This window comes from Sus scrofa, chromosome 12, assembly GCF_054392235.1.
Source record: "Sus scrofa isolate SSC_HxYL_T2T_F1_AM1 chromosome 12, Sscrofa_HxYL_maternal_Yorkshire_Landrace_v2.0, whole genome shotgun sequence".
In the NCBI taxonomy this organism is placed as follows: Eukaryota; Metazoa; Chordata; class Mammalia; order Artiodactyla; family Suidae; genus Sus; species Sus scrofa.
Window position 1 is genome coordinate 56,043,445 of NC_139394.1, and position 24,116 is coordinate 56,067,560.

A 24,116-nucleotide genomic window follows, 5' to 3' on the forward strand; every position below is an offset into this window, starting at 1 on the left:
GCTTTCATGTATTCCCACAGCCCAACCTGGCCCATCCAGACTGACACAATATGGTCAACAGAGCCCAGGCCAGAGGCCTTCTGTTTTAGTTCTGGGTCCTACAACTTGCTGGTTAAGCAACTCTGGGCATGTCTCTGAGCTTGAGTTTCCTGCCCCTCTGAGCATCTTCATAAAATGGAAAAAGTTTTGCTGTCCCTCTCCTTCACCCATAGCCCTGTCTTTCCTTACCTTTCTTTTCTTGACTCTCTAGGACAAGAGTGGCCCACAGTCCTGGGTCGTGAGACAAATGAGGAAAAGAAACTCTGGGCTCCTCTCAAGCGCCAGCCCCAAAGCATACACACTGGTACTCCACACTTTCCACTGGAGGAGGCTGCCACCTAGCCTAGCCTGGGAACTTGAGCTTGCCAAGGAGTGAGTCTTCTAGGAATTACCTTTAGAGGGTGGGAGTGGATAGGGATCAAAAAGGGACAATGTAGGGGGGCTTCCAGGTGCTAGAAATGTTCCACATCTTGATCTGGGGGCTGGCTATACCTACATGCTGTGCATTAAATTGTGTAACCCCTCCCCATCCCACATTCATATGTTGAAGGCCTAACCCCCCAGTGTGATGATATTTGGAGATGCAGCCTTTGGGAGGTAATTAGGTTTAGGTGAGGTCCTAGGGGTGGGGCCCTCATAATGGAATTAGTGCTGTTATAAGAAGACATAGTCGGTCTCTCTCTGCCACGTAAGGACTCGGTGAGAAGGTGGCCATCTCCAAGCCAGGAAGACGTCCTCACCAGCTTCTGACAATGCAACACGGCCCCCCAGCTCAGATTTCCAGGCTGTAAGTCACCCAGTCAGGGGTATTTTGTTACAGCAGCCTGAGCTGGCTAAGGCATTGTGCAGATTCTGTGGAGCACTACACTAATGGTTTGTGCAACTCTCTAGAAGTTACACTGCAGTTAAAAGTTTTCAGGGAGTGAGAGGGAGGAAAGTAATTCCTTCTGGAGGAAAAATGTCTTCTTCAACCAACCTACAGAAAATCAGTGGCTCTTGCCCTCTGCTTTCTGACAGCCCCGCCCCAGCTTCGGCTCTGCCTCCCCTCCACCCCCAGCAGGGCTGCCCTCAGCCCCCACCACGGAGCAACCTCCGCTGCCCCCGGTTTGCAAACACCCTGGCTCCCGGCTCAGCCCTCTCACCTGTTCTCAATAAGAGTTCACCTGCTTGACCTGCACAGGTTCTGAACAGGAGGTCTTTTCAGCCCTAAGCCAGGAGGCAGATGGTGTGTCTCGGCCCTTCCTGACCTCCTTTCTAATTTGCCAGCCTGACACCTGCTCCTTGACCCTACTCCTTGGGAACAAAAGCACAGTTTCTGCTGACCCAGATTCTGTGCCTTTGATGGTGAATAAGAAGTTTGACTTTACCCCCAGAGATTGAAACTCTGCAAAAGGCTCGCTCAGATCCAATGAGAAAAAGAAAACAGGTCATCTCAGGGTCTGGGGCCTCTCTTTGTGGGAAGAACACTGACCAGGGAGTCTGAAGGGACAGGGGAAACTCAGCCAGTGGGAACTGGAAGGGCCCGTGAGCTCACCTTGTCCAGAAGTTTCAAAGTATTTTTCTCTTTCGTTTTTTAAGCTTTATGGAGGTATAACTTACAGCAAAATTCACCTTTCTAAGGGTACAATTCAATGACCATTAGTTTATTTAGAGTTTTGCAGCCATTGCCAAAATCTCATTTTTTTTTTTTCTTTTCAGGGCTGCACCTGCCGCACATGGCAGCTCCCAGGGTAAGGGTCCGATCAGAGCTGCAACAGCCAGCCTGTGACACAATCATGGCAATACTGGATCCGAGGGACATCTGTGACCTAAGCTGCAGATTGTAGCAATGCCTGATCCTTAACCCCACTGAGCAAGACCAGGAATTGAACCTGCTTCCTCACAGAGGCAACATCAGGTCTTTAACCTGCTGAGCCATAATGGGAACTCCCCAAGTTCAAATCCTTGCTCTGCTGCTCACTGGTCTTTTGATTTTGACCCAGTTGCTAATTTATCCAGCCTCCATTTCCTCATCTGCAAAATATTGATAGTAATGATGTCAAGATTAAGAGAGATTTTGTCTAAGTGTCCAGCAAGAAGTTCTGTACACACTGGTAGGAGAGGGTGGGGCAAGAGCTGGCTCCTCAGGCATCCCATTGCACCCACATCCCCAAAGGTCTGTGAGGGTCATCTGGTATTTCTGCAGCAGCAGTGGCCTGCCACGTGGCCACTGGGACAGGACAGGGCAGGTATGCCCTTCCCTGAGCCACATGCTGGGCAGACATCACAGTTTTCTCCGCTGTCCTCTCATGGTGACTAAGCCAGAGCTTCTGGGTCTTCCCTCCATCTTCAACCAATATGGCAGCACAGCCCATATGGATATAATGTGCCCAGCTGGCACCAGGCTGATAGGTCCATAGGAGGGGTGTAAAGCCAGGCTTGAGACTCTCAATGGCCTGTTGCTCTTGGCATAATGTGCCCCTAAGGGAAAAAAAGCTATACGGCCCATTACACCAATCCCCAAGAATAGGTTAGGTCTGCCTATGGTGAAAGATGGTGGTTATAAGCAGTGACCTTGAACCAACTGTAGAATTCGCCAAGGTTTAATTTTCTCATCTATATGAATGACAGAGGGCAACTATTGAAACCAACGACACTTCTGACTTGAACACAGCCAGAAGCCAGATTGGGACTTGAACCCACGTTTTTTTTTCTTTTTTTTTTTTTTAATTAGAATCATTCACCTGGTGTCTGGACTCATTGAGGTTCAGGGTCTTTGTGTCTCAGAGCAGAAGGAATTCAGCAAGAGACAAAGTGATAGGCAAGAAGGATTTATTAAGATAGGATACTTGTGAGAGATACAAGTGAGCAGGCAAAGATGCTCAGCCTCGAACATTAGGTGGGCTACATTTTTATAATCCAAGGAAAGTGGAAGGGGAATATACCACCTTCCTCCTCTTTCGTCTAGTAGACGTCAGGCTTACAGCATTAGCTCCTCCTTCAAGTCCAATAAGAGAGTATTTGACCCTCTGAGGTCAAACTAAGACCTTCATGGTTGTTATTCAAATCAGCAAAGGGGTGGTAACCTATGCTAAAATATGTTGGATCATCTCAGCTTTCCCTATCATGAGGGTCTCCGCCTTTGGAAGGTCATCTGTCCCTTAAATGCCTGTCCTTGGTCCCAAGGATCATTATCTTGCTGAACTTGAATGCAGGCTTCATTTCATCTTTCACTTAATGACCTGAGGCATATCTTGTGCTTTTATTTATGGTTTTACAGGTGAGCAAGCCTGCTTCATTCCATGGATGTTCTGATGGCTTTTCTTGAGCAATTAACAACTTACAGTGGTCTCCCAAAGTTCCCTAGGTTTCCTTCTCTAGTTGTGGTCCCCTACTGGGACTCCTACAACTACCTGTGTAAGGCTCCTACTCCTTCCCTATCACTATGGTTAAACAAATGGACTTATTTAAAAGCATGCAGCACAGAGCTTGGTCCAGAGGAGGAGCCGAGTAAATGCCACCTAAAGATTCCATTGTCCCCTTTTGGACTGCAGCCTCCATGAAAGCAGCGTCTGTAGCAGCTTTGCTGACCCTGGCATCCTAGTACCCGGCAAAGCCCGGCACATATAGGCACTCAAATAAATGCGAGCGAGTGAATGAAGGTGATCCCAGAGCCCTCTGCCCCTGCTCAGAGAACAAATCACCTTGGGCTAAAACTGAACATTGAGATCTCAGCCCCAAGAAAGCCAAGACCAGCTGTGATGCTCAAAGCATATCTGAGGGCTACAGTTCAAGACTAGACCCAACACTAATCATTCAGGGGTTGGCTGAATGAACAGGCTTGGGGTCAGATATGGGGGTTTTGGTAGGGGACCTTAGGCAAGTTATTTCTTCTCCCTGAGCCCCAGTTTCTCACGCCATGGGGAGTGATGGACTAAATGAGACTGCAGGTGTAAAATCCTTAACACAATGCCAGGCACAAAGTAATTGCTCCGCAGATAGCTAGTTCTTATTATTAGGATCATTAAGAATCATCAAGAGAGTTCTCCTGTGGCGCAGTGGGTTAAGGATCTGGCATCGTCACTGCAAAGCTTAGGTTGCTGCAGTGGCGCAGGTTCTATCCCTGGCCCACAACTTTCACATGCCACAGGTGCGGCCAAAAAAAGAAAGAAAAAAAAGAATCACCAAAAACAGGTGCTCAGGACGGGTTTGCATCCCGTTAAGCCATGAGGAGCATTGGCCTCTTGTCTCCATTCCCATGGGAGCACAAGACTGCCTTCCTGCCCTTTATGCAAAAAGACAAAGGCACGTATGAGGCAGGCTGGAGCAAAGAGCTCTGTAGGAGACAGGGAAGGTGAAAGCGACTTCATTTTCATTCATCTTCCTTGGGCTCTTTCATCTGACACTGGCAACAGAGCTTTAAGCATTTGATATTGGCTTGTCCTGATTCATTACCCAGCCTCTCCCCATACACCCACCTCTGCTGGCTGACTGGCAACGCTTGGCTCCAGATGGACCTGATCAGAACTTAAGGGCTCAGCGCCGCCTGGAAAGCACCTGGGTTGCCGCTCTGCCGCTGCGTGCCTCGCCTTGCCGAGCTGTTTCCTCCCCTGATTCCCTCTTTCCTCCCAACCCTCCAGCCCTTCACTGTCCTGTGGCAAGGACCGACGGGTAATGGCTTTTAAAACACCAAACTGCATCAAGTACAAGGGCTGCTGCTGCGAGTCCCATCTTCAGCAAGGAATTTTCCCCTGTTTGGTTTGGATGTCCAGTGGAGCATTAGACAGCAGTTTAATCATTATTACCGGTGCTGCACTGCGACTCTCAGGAGAAGCACTAAACTAGAATGAAAAGGAACTGACATAATTAGTCTGACACAGTTCAATAGGGAACTATTACACCAAAGGTAATGAGCTCCAATGATATGTTAATGTTATTGTAAGAAATTATGCCCGTGCAACAAAGTGGCTTTCAGGTGGGGGGGGGGGCGGAGGGGGGAGAATTTTCCCAGGCAATAGGCTAAGGGACAAAGAAAGGAAAAGGCTCACAAAAGCCCCTTTTCTTTCTCCCCGACTTTTCTCTGGTCCCTGGGGACAGAGGATCCGTTATGGGCCCTGCAGGATGCGGCAGGGGCCACAGAGGCAGTGCTGCTGGTGCTGTCGATATGCACAAGTGGCTGGATATTTGTGCAACTAGGAAAATAAAAAGCTCAAGAAAATTACTCTGAGCACTAAAAATCGATGGCGGGATAATGTAAGAACAGTCCCTTAGAGTTGTTCAACGCTACACGGTTTACCACGTAGTTTCACGGCCCTCAGGAGAAGTAAGGGTACAGTCAGAAGACAAGGACTCTGCCATGTACTAAATCACAGCCCTTGTCAATTAACTTAGCATCTGTGGGCCTCAGTCTCCTCGCCTCCAACATGGGAACAAGGATGCCTACATTCCAAGTTCCCTGGTGGCCTAGTGGTTAAGGATCCAGCATCGTCCCTGATGTGGCTCAGGTTTGATCCCTGGCCGGGGAATTTCCACATGCCACGGGCACAGCCAAAAAAAAAAAGGATACCTACCTTCAAAGTTGAAATACTGGCATTCCTGTTGAGGTTCAGTGTGTTAAGAACCCGACTAGTATCCGTGAGGGTGCAGGTTCAATCCCTGGCCTTGCTCCGTGGGTTAAGGATCCAGCGTTGCCACAAGCTGTAGTGTAGGTTGCAGATGCAGTTCAAATCCTGTATTGCTGTGGCTGCGATATAGGCCATCAGCTGCTCCAATTCAACCCCTAATCTGGCAATTTCCATATGCCGCAGGTGTGGCCCTAAAAAGAAAAAAAAGAAAAAAAGTTGAAATCCTGCTTGTGAAGCTCCCATTACACAGCAGGCACATGATAAAATGAAGTTAATACTGTGCCCATGAGTTGTCTGTATATCTGGGCAAGGTTTACAAAGCCCAACTCTTGATGAGTATAAAACATTCACTAGAAATTACGGATTAACATTCAGCCTCAGAAGAGGGAACATAAACAGCCTTGTCCCAAACCAGCAAATGCCGACATTTCCAAAACCTAAAATAGTGAATTAACCCCCATCTTTCGTGTTGACTGGCATCTTGGCTAAAGTTGGTGTGACACCTGTTAGGATGGCTCTTATCCTAAAGACAAAAGAAGCAAGCGTTGGCCAGGATGTGGAAGAGGGACCCCTTATGCACTGTGGGAGGGAATGTAAATTGGTACAGTCTTTATGGAAAACAGCATGGGGACTCCTCAAAAAATTAAAAATAGAACTATCGTATGATCCAGAAATTCCACATCTGAGTATAGAACCAAAGGAAATAAAACCCCTATCTCAAAAAAGATAACTGTACTCCCACGTTCACTACAGTATTACTCATAATAGCCAAAACATAGAGACAACCTGTGTCCATCAACAGATAAAGAAAATGTGGGAGTTCCCTCTGTGGTTGAGCGGCTTAAGAACCCTACACAGTTTCTAAGAGGATTCGAGTTCCATGCCTGGCCTCACTCAGTGGGTTGCCACAAACTGCAGTGCAGGTCACAGATGCAGCTTGGATCTGGCAATGCTGTGGCTGTGGGAGAGGCTGGCAGCTGCAGTTCTGGTTTGACCCCTGGCCAGAGACGGAACCCGCAACGTCACGGACACTAGTTGGATTCTTAACCCGCTGAGCCACAGTGGAAACTCCCAGGGCACCTGCTATTAAGTTTCCTCTTTGCCCCTCAACTACCTGGGGGTCCCTACAGATGCCTTCCCTTCTCTGGGCCTCAGTCTCTGCACCTGTAGTGAGGGTGCTGAACTGTGCACACACTGAGATCCCTTCCAGCTCTGACACTCGGAGACCCTAAGGAGCTGGGAGGACAGGGAGAAGGGACAACAGAGGCCCAGGGTATGTGGCCTTTGTCCATCCTGCCTTCCCTCCTCTCTGGCTCTGGCTGGGGAGGTGGAGCCCCAGCTGCTCCAGGGAGACCAGCGTCCATTTGTTCCCTGCAGATCCCCCAGCCAGGTCGAGCTGCTGATAGAATTTCAGATGCTTAGTCATACTTTTTTGAGTAAATATCATGGTAAAAAGACATGACATTTCCGGGGCCGGTCTTCGGCATTAATAAAAGATTCCAAGAACAGGGTGACCTTTTCACAAAGGATTTGTAAATGCCAAAAACTACATAAAACCTCTCTTTCTGAAGCAGACAGGATTGTCACAGCTCAGCATTTATTCCTCACATGTGAGGCCAGCTCCTTTTTTCTCCCAGATCCGTGTGCTGGCTGATGAGAAGCTGTGAGAGGAGGGGAGGGGGGGGGGAGGAGGAGGAGGGAGGAGAGGACAAAGAGGTGAGAATGGAAAAGGAGAAGAGAGAAGAGGAAGAGCAGAGAGCAGGGCAGGACCCACCCTGGATCAGTGTGGGCCCTTGTGGGACCTCTAGGACACTTTGTCCCATTGGGAGGGAAGCACCTAAACTGCCATCCTGGGAGTTCCCTGGTGGCCAAGTGGTTAAGGGTCTGGTGTGGTCACTGCAGTGGCGCAGGTTCAGACCCTGGCCCAGGAATTTCCGCATGCCCTGGGTGTGGCCAAAAATAAAAATAAATACAAATTTTAAAAACAAAATAAACTGCTGGAATTCCCATAGGGGTGCAGCAGAAACGAATCCTTCTAGGAACCAAGAGGTTGTGGGTTCAATCCCTGGACTTGCTCAGTGGGCTAAGGATCTGGCATTGCTGTGAGCTGTGGTGTAGGTTGCATACATGGCTCGGATCCCGTGTTGCTGTGGCTGTGGTGTAGGCCAGCAGCTGTAACTCTGATTTGACCCCTAGCCTGGGAATCTCCATATGCTTTGGGTACAGCCCTAAAAAAACAAAAAGACAAAAAAAAAAAAAAAAAAAAAAGAAAAGAAATAAACTGCCATTCTTTATCCACCACCAGAGGACTGTCCTATGTCACATCCATTCAGGCCAAGGAAAGGGTGGCTCCTGCCAGCCACCAGCCAGCACCATGAGAAATCAAACATGTGTCTGAGTGGCTGGCCAATCCCAGGGGAGTCCTAGGCCAATCTCCACCCAATGTAGATAAAAGCCCAAATACCCTCTGGGTCACTGTCCTTCCCCACCCATATTTCCCAGACCCTCAAAAGGCAGGCAGGCAACACGACCTATGAAGCTTTGAGGTCAGACTCACCAGTTCCAGGCTGGACTCTTTCCAAGCCTCAGTGTCTTCATCTCGGAAAGGGGCTTCCCTCTTAAAGGTCAAGGGCAGAGGTCATAACATCACCGGGCACAAAACCACAGGACCACTAGAAGGAGCCATTCCCAGCACAGTCGGTGCCCACCTGTTCTCCCATCTTTCTCATCTGCTGTTGTTCCTGCAGCTGTGGGGCAGGCAGGGGCTTCTGAGCTCTTGCAGAAGTGGATCTGGCTGAGTGTTGTCTCAACTCCTTCCCACGCCACAGACTGGGACAGCTGCCAGCCCCACCCTCCCGCTGTGGGGGGAGGGAGACACCCCAGAGAGAGGGAACCTCGGCTTGGGGCTGCCCCCCAGAGCATCTGTGATGACCTGCCCACTGCTGCCTCTGCTGGGACCAATGCTTGATGTGCGGCTATTGGCTGCCCCTTTGCCGGGTTCACTGTGTAATGAGGCTTGACAGATCCTAATTTTCTTTTTAAAAAGACATGCATGATAGCAGAGGAAATAATAATACACATCGGTGACATGAGGCAATTGTCCAGTTAGTGAGGATAAAGTGGATTCCACTGCCCTGCTCAAGGGTTTTAGAAGGTCTGGAGTCTGGGAGGGTCTGCAAAGATCTTTTCAATTCAATGATCACACTTTTAGGGCTATTAGGGCCAGGCCAGGCCAGCACTGAGCAGCCGCAACCCCCGTGGAGGAGGCAGGCCCCTGACCCCTACAAGCCTCAAAGAAATGAGAGATGTGTCCTTACAATAGCCCTGGGGATTAGGTAACATGAAAGGAAAGATCAGAGAGGGTCAGAAATGTGCGCCAAGTCACACAGCTGAATGTGGTAGAGCTCAGATCTTGCCTATTCCTACACTGCTCTTTGGCCCATCCTGCAGGAAGTGAGCCCCAGCCTGATTTTTTTTTTTAATTTTTTAAAATTTATTTTTCTTTTCTTTTTTCTTTTTTATGGCGTCAGCCACAGCATATGGAATTTCCTAGGCCATGGACTGAATCTGAGCCACAGCTGTGGCTCAGATCCTTTGACAAGGACAGATCCTTTGACCCACTGTACCCCGGCAGGGGATCCAACTCAAACATCCGCAGCCACCTGAGCTGCTATAGTCCGATTCTTAACCCACTCCACCCCAGCAGGATCTCCCCAGCCTGATTTCGGGTAGGGTGGCACAGTGATTAAGGAAGCTGAGCTCTGGGAGTTCCCATTGTGGCGTAGTGGAAATGAATCCAACTAGGAACCATGAGGTTGTGGGTTCGATCCCTGGCCTTGCTCAGTGGGCTAAGGATCCGGCGTTGCCATGAGCTGTGGTGTAGTTTGCACACGTGGCTCGGATGTGGTGTTGCTGTGGCTCTGGCATAGGACTATAGCTGTAGCTCTAATTAGATCCCTAGCCTGGGAACCTCCATTCTCCATGGGTGCAGCCCCCCAAAAAGGGGAAAAAAACAAAAAGAAAGAAAGTTGAGCTCTGGAGTTTCTGTTGTGGCCCATCGGGTTCGATCCCTGGCCTCACTCAGTGGGTTAAGAATCCAGCATTGCTGCAAGGAGGAAGGTCTCCATTCACCCACATGGCTTTTCCCTGCTCTTGGCTTTGTCCTCATGATCATCCATTCATTCCTTCATTCAACATACACACGTCAAGCATCTGCCGTGCCTCTTGCCTATGTAACATGCTGGAAATATCATGGGGGCCACGGCAGATGTGGCCCCAACTTGATGGAGTTCACAGCCTGGTGGGAGAGGCAGACAACTTGGGAAGCAATAACCATTGAGGGTGGCATGTGCCATCAGGGGAAGGTAAGATTTCATAACAGCACTGGGTTGAGGAGGCAAGGAGCATTGGTAGGGGTGAAACGTGAGGAACCCAGGTGAATGGGTGGGGTAGAAGCAGGTTCCAGCCCAAAAAGCATAACACGCATAAGAGCCCAAATTTCAGAGAGAGAAGATGGGATCCTGCAAATAGACCATTTTACCTAGAACATGGACTGTGGGGAGGGGGCGAGTGGTGCTGCTGAACCACAAGACTGGCAGAGGGGACAGCCACCAAATTGTGAAGTGCCTGGTACCCAGGCTTTAATCCTGAAATCAGGGTGATGCATTGAAGAATTCTGAACAGTCACTATGGTCTATTCACTTAAAGAAGGTCTCTAGTTGCTGTTGGAGAACGGGTTGAAAGAGCAAAGCCTGGAAGCAGAGAGCCCAGGTAAGGGGCTCAGGTTAACTTTCCAGGTGAGAGAAGGTGATGGTTTGGACCAGAGTAGTGATACTGGGATGAGAGAAATAAACAAACTCAAGAGATATCAGGGAAGCAGAACAGACAGACCTTGGTGATGAGGGAGGGTACTAGTGGGGCTGGGGAGGAGTCGGACCCCATATAATGCAAGAACAAAGGGGTGGCTTTTAGCTCCAGTCTAGGTGCATAGATCCAAATGTTAGAACCAAAATCAAGTCCATTTGAGTGAGTCTGAGGAGGGCAAATCAGGAAGACATCCAAACTGCATCATGGTGGGGGCCCAGCGTTTGCGGTCCCCAGAAGGGTCAGGAAACCAGTGGAGTGAGCGTGGGTGGGGAGGTGGTGGTGGTGGCAGGTGGGCGGGGTGCCGGCAGGTAGCAGGCTCTCAGCCCACGTCCTGGGGTCCTGCCGCCCTTTGCTGTGGGAGTTTAGTCCAGTGCAGGGGCGACAGCAGGCAGCTCATGTGACAGCCTGCACTGACAGGGTCAGCTGCAAAGCCAGCTGGAAGGTTTAACACCCAGGCAGGGGGGTCCCTGGTTCACAGCTGCTCATGCAGGCGGCCGTGTGTCTCCGCCTGACTCTAAGGTCTGTGGGAGCCGTCAGCCGAGTGTGGCTGCCAAGAAAGCAATTGCCTTCTCTGACTACATTAATAGGAGTTTAGTGTCCAGATCGATGCGGCTAAGAGTCCCCCTGCAGTCGGCACTTGTCAAGCTGGATCTGGAGCCCCGGTGCTGTGAGGAGCTGACTCAGGCACTTCCCTGGGGGCTCCCCTCAGCCTGGGTTGGAAAAGCCTCTGCTCCCTTTTTGGATGACTGTGGCCCCGCCTCCACAGCGGTAAGCCCCGCCTCTCCAGGAATGTCCCACAGCCAGCCACAAATGGCTGGGAGACTCTGCAGGGGCAGGGGTGCAGGTCTAATGTCAGATCACCTCAGATATTCAGAGAATTCAGAACTTCAGATTTATAGGTGAAATCTAATGATTTTTAAATATTGGTCCCAGAGTTCCCCTCTGGCACAGCGGGTTAAGGATCCAGGATTGTCACTTCAGCAGCTTGGGTCTGTTGCTATGGTGCCGGTTCCATCCCTGACCTGGGAACTTCCACATGCCAAGGGCACAGCCAAAAGAAAGAATTAATTAATTAACACAGTTAATACCTGCCCAGTTTTGTAAATAAATAAATATTAGCCCAAATGTTCTTAAAAACCCAGTCTAGGAGTTCCCACCGTGGTGCAGTGGTTAACGAATCCGATTAGGAACCATAAGGTCTCGATCAGTCGGTTAAGGATCTGGCGTTGCCATGAGCTGTGGTGTAGGTCGCAGACGCGGCTTGGATCTGGTGTTGCTGTGGCTCTGGTGTAGGCCGGCAGCTGCAGCTCTGATTAGACCTCTAGCCTGGGAACCTCCATATGCTGCGGGTGGGGCCCTAGAAAAGAAAAAAGGACAAAAACAAAACAAAACAAAACAATAGCAACAAAAACCCAGTCTAGGTTGAATGCGTCTACGGGCTGATCAAGCCTGCAGCCCCACTCTGTGATTTCTATCTAAGCAAGACCTCTGTGAAGGTCAATGTCATGTGTCACCTTGACTGGCCACAGTCACCCAGATTAAACATTATTTCTGAGGGTGTCTGTGAGGGGGTTTCCGGATGAGATCAGCATTTGAATCCATGGACTGGGTAATGCAGATGCCGCCACCCCCTACCCCTGGCCCAGTGTGGGTGGGCCTTGTCTAATCTGTTGAAGGCCTGAAAAAAAGAAAAAGGCAGAGGAAGGAGGAAATTGCCCTTTTTCCTGACTCCCTTGCTTGAGCTGGGACGTCTCATCCCGTCCTCCCCTCCCTTGGACCGGGATTTATACACAGGCTCCCCTGGTTCTCAGCCCTCATTCTCAGACTGAACTACACCTGTCTACATGCCTGTACACTTGTGGGTACGTGTGTGTGTACGTGTGTGGTCCAGGGTCTCCAGCTTAAAGACAGCAGATCGTGGGACTTAGCCTCCAAAACCACATGAACCATTTCCTCTATTCTAAATAGACTGATAGATAAATAGATCAATTGATGAATTGATCATCTGTTTCTCTGGAAAACGCTGTTTTGCAGGTGAGGAGTGGCAGTTAGAGCACACAGCTCAGGACCAAGGTAACCTTGTCGGTACTGGTCCATCCTTTGTTCCTTTGTCCAGCCACACGCTGTGCCCAGCCCCCAAGTGTCTATCTTGATCCCTAGCACTGGAAGCCCTATCTCTGTGCCGAGGGTGTTAGCACCTCCAAATGCTATTGAGCTCTGTCTTCCAAGGATGCCCAGCCTGGCCCTGACCCCAGTCCCATGGGAGGCCTTTTCCCACTGCTGGATCTGCCTCCTCATTCTGCTGCTACGTGGGCCTGTCAGTAACCCTGGAGCGCCCAGGTGTCCACCTGCCCCCAGAGTGGGCATCCCTGACTCCTTGGGCTATTTCTCTCTCCATTGCTGCTGTAACAAGTTATCCTGAACTTAGTGGCTTAAAACCACACAAATATATTATCTTTCAGTGCCAAGGTCATTAGATCCATTAACGGATCTTAATGGGCTGATATCAGAATGTCTGCAGAGCTGCATTCTGTCTGAAGGTTCTGGAGGAGAACCTTCCTTGACTTGACCATCTTCCAGAGGCTGCCTGCTTATCTTGGTTCCTGGCCGCCTCCCTGCATCTTCAAAGCCACTCACTTAGCCACTTCCTCCCACATGATCTCCTTTCTCACCCTTACCCTCCTGTCTCCTTCTTATAGCAACACTTGTGATTACATTGGGCCCATCTGGATAACCTCATGTGGAGATCCTTAACTCAATCACACTGAAAAAATTTCCTTTGGAGTTCCTGCCATGGCTCAGCAGAAACAAATCTGACTAGTATCCATGAGGACGCAGGTTCAATTCCTGGCCTCGCTCAGTGGGTTAAGGATCTGATGTTGCTGTGAGCTGTGGTGTAGGCCGGCAGCTGCAGCTCCAATTCACCCCATAGCCTGAGAATCTCCAATGGTAAAAAAAAGAAAAGAAAAGAAAAGAAAAGAAAAGAAAAGGAAAGAAAGAGAGAGAGAGAGAGAGAGAAAGAAAGAAAGAAAGAAAAAGCTTCCTTTGTCCCATCCCCAGGTCCCAGATTTAGGAGATAGACATTTGCTGGGGGGAGCCATTATTCTGGCTACCACACTCAGCATCCTTCAATCTGATTGCCCACCTCTCCCAACCTTCTCCTAATTTATCCACCATGGCATGTAGGTCTGGCCTCTGCATCCACTACAGCTGTGGTTCCAGCAGGCTGATGGACAGGTGGAAAGACCTGGAAGAGAAATTCAGATCAAAAGCCCGAAGGGAAAGACAGCATGGCACTAACACCTCAAGTGTGTGTTGTATGTGTGTGTGTGTGCTCACCCCACATGTAGGTCTCCGCCCCTTCTCTTGCTTCCAGTCCCCTGGGCATTGCTGCCTAAGCCTCTTACTCTGAGTCCACTCTCTGAAGTGTCAGGTCAGCATCTTTCCCCACCCCGGAGTCACTTACCAAATTGGATTAGCTGTGGACAGAGCACATTAAACAAATGCACCTCCCAGCCTTGATTTACTGGAAGAAAACAAGAGCTGTTTTCCCTTCTGGGAAGGTATCGTTCTTAATGTGCTAACACGCAGAGACTCCCCTCCAGCAAGCTCTCTGTGTAACCCGTCTAGTTGGGCCAGGGCACTCGGCTACTCTGAACCTTCAAGTCAGAGCATGAGTGCTGAGAAGGGGCCGGGAGTTCATTCAACCCGCGGAGGACCAAGGATTTGAACAGGCAATATCATCTTTCAGGAGACAAATTGGTACCAAAACCCTGGATCCCAACTCCAGGGAACAAAGAGTCAGGGGATGCTTGGAGGTTGAGATTGTTGGGAGCATGAAAATTGCATCAACAGGTGACATCCCATCCCCCATGGGACCAGTAGCTCCAGGTGGGGCCGTTTTGGCCAAGGAGCTGCCACAGAGCTGCAGCTGAGGAAGTGAACGGAACCCAGTGAATAAGGCAGCATGTGCCTGGTTCCGAGAACAGGTTCTATTTCAGACCAACCAGCCTCAATTCCCGGCTTCAAAAACGTGCACCAGTTTGGGGTCTCAAGCAGGCCGTTTGGCCTCTCTGTCCCTCAGTTTACTCATCCGTAAAATAAAACCTATTTCTTATAGTTAGTAGAGAAATGAACGTGACATTGCATACAAAGCAGTGAGCACAATGCTTGGTCTATGCTTGTTCTCGTTAATAGTTGTCACATTTAGGACATGAGGGCAGGACCAGAGAACTGACCTGGAAGATTTACCACGGATTCCTCAGCCTCAACCCCTCCTGCCTGTGTTGGGGGCGGGGGGTGCCTGAGACCTGGGCTGGGACTGAACCTGAGCTGGGGCTCAAAAAGCCCTACCTGTGGGGAGCTGAGCCCAAGCGGGAATCCAGCATATCACTCTCATGGCAAAATGAAGGTCTAGGTCAGCCAGGACCAAGAGGTCCTGTCCAAAATATCAGCAGGGCCTCTGTCTCTAAGCAAGAGCTGTGTCCAGGCTAGAACACCTCAGCTTAGTCCCCAGCCTCCTTCAGGCCTGAGTGGACACGGGACACTGGACCCCAGACCGCAAGGCGCAGGGAGGTCAGTGTGGCCTTGTGCACATGCCAGCCTCCCCTCTGGGCCACTGCTTCCTCATCTGTAAAGGGAGGGTTGGACCCACTGATCCTTTGGGCTTCTTCAGTCGGTCGCAAACAATGGAATCTGCTGTCTAGATAGTTTAAGCCGAGAAGGGATTTAATAGCATGGAGAAAAATCTCCCCCTTGTTCCTGCCACCATATTGAATAAGTGAGCTTACCATGTCTCCCAACCAGGAAAAAAAAAACCCAAAATAAGGGGAGCACCCCCTCTAGTTCTGGCCCCCCCAAACAAACAGAATCTCAAGCCTTTCCCATAATTGGCTAACCCCATAACGAAAAACTTTATCCCTGACTTTTGCAAAGCCGACATCTGAACACTGGTCACCATCTTTGAGGTTACTGTGGGCATGGCTGCTTCCACCACAGACTCACCCTGATTCAGCAGCCTTGGTAGGTTTGCCCTGGGTTTCTTCCTTCAGTTCCTGTTGTGTTTTTCCCTTGATGAAGTCTGACTCCCTTGAACTTCTTTACAAGGCAGCTTTTCCTTTTCTCACTGCTTTGTCTTGGAATTTTCCTTTCATGCTAAGACTGCACAGAATGACTGAGCAGGACAGAGAAACAGATTCAAGGTTAAGCTTCAATAAGAAACATATAAAACTTGGTCACAGAGCTGGCCTGAAGTGGATGCACGTGGCTGATGCTGCTGTGCATACGTGTCAGGATCTCAGGGAGACGGCGTGAATGGGAGATGGGCAGGATCAGACCACCCCCGGGCGATGAGGGCAGGTTGGTGAATCCACGAAGACACAGCCTGGCCTTTGGAGCCCTCTGATGTGAATTGGAATCTTGTCTCCAGAGGGGACATTCACGTCATTCTGGATAATCACTTAAACTTTCAGAGCCTCATTTTCCTCTTCTGTAAAATGGGGATAATTAGAACCCACTTCATCGATGTGTTGTGAGGTTTAAAGGGTCAGGAGCAAAACAGGCCCTCAATGCCCGTGACTTTGTGTCCTGTCTCTAGGCCTATAGGCACCAACAAGGATGGAGGCAGCCAGCAAGGGCAAGGGGCTTGGTTTCAGACCGCAGAGGGAAACAGGCCTAGATTGGCCAAAGAGGAAGAGATGGAAATGGCCCCAGGTGTTAGAAATGGGAACAATGGGAGTTGTCTTGTGACACAGTGGATTAAGGATCCAGTGATGGCACGGCTGCACTTGGGGTGCAGATTCAATCCCTGGCCCAGGACATTCCCTATGCCTCAGGTGCAGCCAAAAAGGAAAAAAAAAAAAAAAAAAGGAAAAGAAAGAAATAAGAAGAATGGCAGCTAGGGGGAGGGAGGGGGTTTTGGATGGAGGCCGAGGTCTGGTTAGCATAACTCAGCCCCAGCTTCAGGGTCTGATAAGTGGATGGCAAGATCAATTCTGAGCCCACAGTAGGAGGCTGGAACTTTAGGAGTCAGGTTTGATCCTCACACCTGGCCTCCAGCCAAGCTTACTGCTGAGTCTAAAGGCCCCAGTGAGGGGAGAAGAGGGTTGAGCAGGGAGGGGAACGGGGTAAGCATGGGGTCCTACTCCCCGTTCCCACTTTTTTTCTTTTTCTTTTTAAGAGCAGCACCTGCAGCATATGGAAGTTCCCAGACTGAGGGTCAAATCAGAGCTGCAGCCAGCCTATGCCATAGCCATGGCAACACCAAATCCAAGCCACATCTGCAACCTATGTCGCAGCTTGTGGCAGCGCCAGAACCTTAATCCACTGAATGAGACCAGGGATCAAACCCACATCCTCAAGTAGACAATGTCAGATCCTTAACCCTCTGAACCACAGTGGGCACTTCCCTGGTTCCCACTTCTGCCCATGATAGATGGGGCTGTGACTCTCCAAACTCGGTCACCTTTGTCACCACCTAGTCCTGCTCACCAAGCAGCTATCACCCGGAGGTCCTACCCAATTCTGAAAGCACACAAGCTCAGCCGTGGCCAAAGAGAGAAGTCAAGATGCATTTTAGCTACAGCTGCAGTGAGCATCTTTGTCCCCTCCCTTGGTGCCCACACCCTGTGGGTCTACTGTGTCACAGCGGCTCATATCCCCTGCCATTCGGCAGACAGCAGGTCTGATGGCTGAGAGACATCAGCAGCCACAAAGCCCTAATCCCTGACTGACCCCATGGACCAGTGGCCTCCCTAAAGGAAGCATAACCAGCATGGCTTCTGAATGGCCGCAGACCCTGAGGCTGCACCCTCTCCCCAGTCCCAAGACCCTGGCCTTGAGGGAGCCTTGTCTCTGGGCCTGGAACTGGAGAACCTCAGAGCCTCGTTGCTCTCATATAGACCCTTGTGTAGCCCTAGAGGCTTCCAAAGCACACCCATGTTTCCCACCCTGTTAAAGCTTCCCAACAGCCGTGATGAGCAGGCAGAGTGACAGCGATCCTCTGCGTTGCACAAACAGGGCAGCTCAAGTTCAGAGAGGCTTGGCAACACAGCAGAAGGTCACACAGCAGGAAGTGACAGAGTGAGACAGGAACCTGAGCTTCCCAGCCTCGGGGAACGTGCCCTCGCCTCTCAGCCTCAGCTGCACTGTTCAAGGAGTGAGCTCCCCGTCAGTCAGGTGAGCAAGCTGAATCTGTGGGGGGGCCTTCTCGGGAGGCTGCATACGGGGAGGGCCCAAAGTCCTGGGTGGAGTCATATGCAGACTTGTCATGGGTTCTCTTGAGGAAAAAAAAATCCCACTTGGTTCTTTGGGCAACATCAGCTGCAGACCTGCGACATTAGCTGCTTTTCCTTCCCCACTGCAACAAGAGAAAAAACACCCCAAACTGGGCAAAGGCTACTTTCATTTCTCCCTTGACCTAAGCAGCAGAAAGAAGCACCGTGCTCAAATCCAAGCCTTCAAACAGTGTCCTGGTTCTGCCACTTAAGTTGTGTGGCTTTGGGCAAAGCAGCTCAGCACCCTGACCTCTGCGACTCAGCTGTAAAATTGGGGTGATGCCACCACCCGCCCCTCCTTCTCAGCATACCTCAAACTCCCCACTTCAGACCTGGGAGGTCAGATTCTCACCTTTTCTTCTCAGCCCCTCCTAGAAAAGAGAAGGCCCACTGGGGAGCCCCTCCCTGGCCTTCCTGATCCCCCAACCTCCAGCTCCCAGCCCTAGCCCAAACCCAGGTTGCCAGGAGCCCATGTAAGGAGCTCTGCTCAACAGGAAAACATCCCAGCAACTGTCTGACCGAATTGACTTGTCAGTCACCCTGCCAGACAGGGCCCAGGAGAATCACCTGATCTGCGCACAGGATAGAATGATTTGTAAGCTTTGAGGCCAGGAGGGAAAACATCCAGGGAAGGCTGAACACGGAGACATCGGCTCGGTCCAGGTTTCCATAGCAATCCCGGGAGAAGCAGGAGGAGCGTGTGCAGCAGAATTCAAGGATGGCAGCCGGCAATCACCTCCCTCCCTAGGGCCATGGGCCCCCCCATCACTGAGGGAAACCAACTCCCGGTCCAAAGCCACCCATCCCCAGACCCTGAATCCAAGCAAACATCCCTCACAGATTCTCTCGAATCCTTTCTCAGGGTCTGTGATGGTTTGGGAGAGGAATGCTAAAATCTTGTTTACACACTACATCAAAAAACTATATCTATATAAATGTATATATAAAGTGTGTGTATATACATATATAAATATAATTGTCTCATTGAGCCACCATTTTTTCCTAAGACTCTTGTGAAGAAAAAAGAATAAGTAGAGTTCTATGGTGCAATGTAGTGAGAGTTAAATAATGTGATGCAATGTTTAATAAATGTGAACATAATTCTTTTTCCTCAAATTTGCACAGCATTTCACAGTTTGCAAAGAGCTTCACCTCCATTATCTCAGGGAAATCTCACACTGAACCGTAATCACCCCCATTTGGCTGTGAGGGAACTGGGTCTTAGAGATGAGCCATTTCCTCCAAGATCCTGCCACTAATGGCCTGGGTGGGACTTAAACCAGTGACTTGGGAGGCTTAGTAGTTTTTCCAAACTGTCGTTTAGAAATTGGGGGAGATTTTAATTTTGAAGGAGCAAACATGAAATATCTTAAAAGAAAATATATATATATTATTGGACATATCTTATTGGTGTTCCAGTTGTGGTACAGCAGATTAAGGATCTGGAATTGTCTGCAGCAGTGCAGGTTTGATCCCCAGCCCCGGGCAGTGAGTTGAGGATCTGCTTTGCCACAGCCATGGTATAGGTCACAGGTGCAGCTCAGATTCTATCTCTGGCCCAGGAATTTCCATATGCCACAGGGGTGGCCCTCAAAATAAATAAATAAAATATAATGTCTTATTAAGGAGAATGGAAGAGATAGCAAGAAAACAAGGTTGGTTTTGGTTTTGATTTTTTGTTTTTTTTGTTTTTGTCTTTTTGTCTTTTAGGGCCACACTCACAGCATATGGAGCTTCCCAGGCTAGGGGTCTAATCGGAGCTACAGCTGCTGGCCTACACCACAGCCACAGCAACACAGAATCTGAGCCACATCTGTGACCTACACCACAGCTCAGGGCAATGCCAGATCCTAACCTATTGATCCAGGCCAGCGATCGAACCTGCGTCCTCATGGATGCTAGTTGGGTTCATTAACTGCTGAGTCACAATGGGAACTCTGAAAACCAGTTATGTTTGATGGAGGAAGAGTATACTTACGACCAAGGGTGGATACGGCCCAGCAGACACCCTCCTTCCTGACAAGCTCTGTTGGGCTGAACCCAGAGTGAGCAGAAACATTGGGGGAAAGGCAGACAATAAAACAATAAAAGTAATAGCTAATTTTTATTGAGCTCTTCTCTATGTTGGACACTGTATAGAGGGTTTATATTGGAAAATCTCATGCAACCTTCAAAACAATCTTACAAGATAGGTGCTTCTATCAGTTAGGAAATTTTAGGTTGCAAGTAATAACATTTTGTTAAAAACAACAACAACAACAAACTAAAAGTGGTTTCATTTTTTTCAACACTAAAGGAGCCTGAAAACCAAGATGGCACTCAAAGTTCATGCTGTGAGATCTCCTTCTGATCCCAACACATGGCACTCATAGATAAAATAGAAATAGTGAGAACTAAAGAGCCATAGCCACTTTCAAAAGCAAGATAAATATCTTTCTGGACTAGATATGGTAGAAAAGAACAAAGAGGAAAGCTGGGTAAGTTGCAGATCCGCTGCGACTGGGGCCAAGAGGCAGGCAGAGGCAGCTGGGAGCCACATCTTTTTGGGTATAAGAGACTAAAAATGCTGCACAGGAGGTAGGGATTCTGATCCAGACTCACTGGCCTGGCATGGGGTTTTCCTACCAGAGAAAGGAGTTAAGAACAAGCTGCAATGTGCTCCAGCCCAGGGTTGGGGTTGGTAGGAAGCACTGTGATTAAGAAGATGGGAGTACGGAGGTGCAGCCTTCTAGCCAGGACCTGGGCAAACCAGCCAGACTCTTTGATCTGCAGCCTCCCCCATTTCCTCAAAGACCTGGAGCCTCAACTACCCAAATGGGACCAGGCTCTTGGATGGGGACCTCAGTGATTGTGTTAGAGATAAAAGATGAATGTGGCATTGGAGGAGGGGAGAGGATTCCCATTCAAGATATTCCTACAAACCTAATGTTCCAAAACACTTGAGGAAGTCTAGCACTAAGAAAGACAGTAAAACAAACATACAAGAGGCTAATTTGCCCCAGATCAAAGTAGAATAAAAGAGCAACCAGAATATCATTGTTCTGATTATTCAGGACCCACAATGGCTAAAGGAAGAAATAGCATGAATCATAGCTTTAAGGAATTGTGAAACAAGGAAAAGCAGAAATGTAACAAGATCAGAGGTTTTTTGGTTTTTTTTTTTTTTTTTGTCTTTTGTCTTTTTTTAGGGCCACACCCATGGCATATAAAGGTTCCCAGGCTAGGGGTCTAGTCAGAGCTGTATGCAGGGCTACACCAGAGCCACAGCAATGCCAGATCCAAGCCACATCTGTGACCTACACCACAGCTCACAGCCATGCTGGATCCTTAATCCTTACTGAGCAAGGTCAGGGATCTAACCTGCAACCTCATGGTTCCTAGTTGGATTCATTTCCACTGTGCCATGACGGGAACTCCAGAGGCATTTTAAAAAGAAGAAGAATCTGTTAGAAGTTCTGGACACAAAATAGATAGGTGCTGAAATTTTTTTCAGTAGAAGTGATCAATACTAGAGGATAAAGTTTAAGAGAGAATGAATACATTGGATGATGGTGCTGTTATAATAACTCAGGACACAACTCAGAGAAATAAAGACATAGAAATATTAAAGAGCTATTTTTTAAAAACTCTGGCTAAAACATGTGTCTAATGGGAGTTCCAGTAGAAAACAGAGGGGATAGTGAGAGAGTAATTTTCAAAGAAATATGGGTTAAGGATTTTTCAGAATTAAAGAAAAATGGCTCCTCAAAGTGATCATATATAGCGAAGGTTAAATAGAATAAATATTTTAGACCTATTTAATAATATATGATTGTGAAACTAAAGAACATCAAGGAGAAAGAAAAAGTTATTTTTAAAAAATTATCAGATGGAAAAAAGCAGATAGTTAATCTATAAAAATGAAACAATATAAAGACTTCAGGCTTCTCATCACAAGAGAGAACAGAAGGCAATGGAGTTAAATCTTCAAAGAGCTGAGCAAAAATAAGAGGTAGTCTAGAATTATATCCCCAGCTAAAAACTATCAGTAGAGACCAAAAATGAAATCAAGACATTTTCATACATAAAAGACTAAATGTTTGTCACCCAAGGAAACTAACTGAATAAAGTAACAGGAGTTCCCGTCGTGGCGCAGTGGTTAACGAATCCGACTAGGAACCATGAAGTTGCAGGTTCGGTCCCTGCCCTTGCTCAGTGGGTTAACGATCTGGCGTTGCCGTGAGCTGTGGTGTAGGTTGCAGACGCGGCTCGGATCCCGTGTTGCTGTGGCTCTGGCGTAGGCTGGCAGCTACAGCTCCGATTGGACCCCTAACCTGGGAACCTCCATATGCCGCGGGAGCAGCCCAAGAAATAGCAACAGCAACAACAACAACAACAAAAGACAAAAAGACAAAAATAAATAAATAAATAAATAAATACATAAATAAATAAATAAAGTAACAAACACCGTACTTCTTTTCAAGAAGAGAAATAAAAGGTGAAGCATGTCATGCAAGAAACAAAGATGGGGAGTTCCCTGGTGGTCTAGTGGTTAGGACCCAATGCTTTAACCTCTGAGGCCTGGATTTAATTTCTGGTCTGGGAACTGAGATCCCACATCAACCTGCTGCATGCTGTGACCAAAGAAAGAAACAAAGGTGAACTTGAAAATTGGTAAAATATGTTCACCAATTTAACTAATTGCTAAATAATGCTGTTTAACTACAGCATAATTACTGAATATTAATAACATCTAGATCAAAAGATTTAGAGGTTCCGTGGGTAAAGAATGCTAAGGTCTTATCTCAAGGAGCATAGAGATAATCAACAACTGACTTTGTTAGAAAAATTAATAGCAAAAGAGAAATGCTAAAATATATAAAGATCATTGCTAAAAGAGAATTTACAGTTTCCAGGTCAAGAGGAGAAGGAAAAAAGAAAACTTTGTCAATCCAATAATTGCTTAAAAGTAAAATAGACATAAAGAAAAATATAAAACATGGCATTTTCCGTCATGGCTCAGTGGTTAACGAATCCAACTAGAAACCATGAGGTTGTGGGTTCGATCCCTAGCCTCATTCAGCGGTTAATGATCCGGTGTTGCCATGAGCTCTGGTGTAGGTTGCAGACGTGGCTCAGATCTGGTGTTGCTGTATGGCTCTCGTGCAGGCTGGCGGCTACAGCTCTGCTTAGACCCTTAGCCTGGGAACCTCCATATGCCGCAGGTGCAGCCCTAGAAAAGGCAAAAAGACAAAAATAAATAAATGAATATAAAATAAAAAATAAAGGACTGATGGCACCATTTAAAAAAAGAAAGAAAGAAAAATATAAAATAGGATGGTAGGCATAATAAACAAGTAATCACCAAAAAAAGTTAATAGCTCAAACTCATCTTTTAAAGAACAGACCATCAGATTGAATTTTTAAAAATCTAACTACACGATGCATACCAGTGACAGAGAAAATTTGAAATAAAGGGAAAAAATATGCCAAGCAACAAGTAAAAGAAAGCTAATACAGCAATACTAACATGGGATAAAATTTGAAGCAAAAAGCCGTAAGAGGAATGAAGAAGGCCAATACATAAGGATAAAAGAGAACACACTTCATCAAAGAGATATAGCTAACAACAATGAACTTCTATGCAGCTAAGCATCCTGTCTCAAATACATAAAGTAGAAACTCAAAGAGTTTCTAGGTGACATTGACCCAGTCACAAAAGCAGAGTTTAGTGACCCTCCCCAGAAAAAAAATAGGTCGCACAGTAAGGATATCGATTATTTGAACCACATAATGAAAAGAATGATCCAATAGATAAATCTGGAAATCTGCTCTTACTAAGCATGGAATATTAATTCTTTTCAGGGGCACAAAGCACGTTGTAAGAATGGACTATGCATTAGGTGACAAAGACAGTAATGACAAATTGGAGAGAATCCATGTCACACAGACTGTGTTCTCCAACCAATCCAATTATATTAGAATTTAACTATGGAGTATTTTTTTTTACAATTTTTCTTGGGGGGTTGTTTGTTTGTTTTTTATTTGTCTTTTCTAGGGCTGCTCCCACGGCACATGGAGGTTCCCAGAATAGGGGTCTAATCGGAGCCGGATCTGGAGCCACCAGCCTACTTCAGAGCCACAGCAACGTGGGATCTGAGCCACGTCTGTGACCTACATCACAGCTCATGGCAACACCGGATCCTTAACCCACTGAGAAAGGCCAGGGATCGAACCCACAACCTCATGGTTCCCAGTCAGATTCGTTAACCACTGAGCCACGACGGGAACTCCAACAGTGGAGTAGTTTTAAAATGTATTGAGAACAGAAAAAAAAAAAAAAAAATCCTGAATG

The 24,116-nt window shown here is 48.0% G+C and overlaps 1 long non-coding RNA gene across 1 annotated transcript; it reads right to left on the reverse strand.

The window, feature by feature from the left end:
* Nucleotides 1-2,833: 2,833 nt before the first annotated feature.
* On the reverse strand, nucleotides 2,834-8,565 carry LOC110256097 (uncharacterized). Its single transcript, XR_002337333.2, has 3 exons — nucleotides 8,200-8,565; nucleotides 5,589-5,833; nucleotides 2,834-4,859 (listed from the first exon to the last, which is right to left on the reverse strand). It is a non-coding gene; the product is annotated as an uncharacterized LOC110256097 (long non-coding RNA).
* Nucleotides 8,566-24,116: the final 15,551 nt, after the last annotated feature.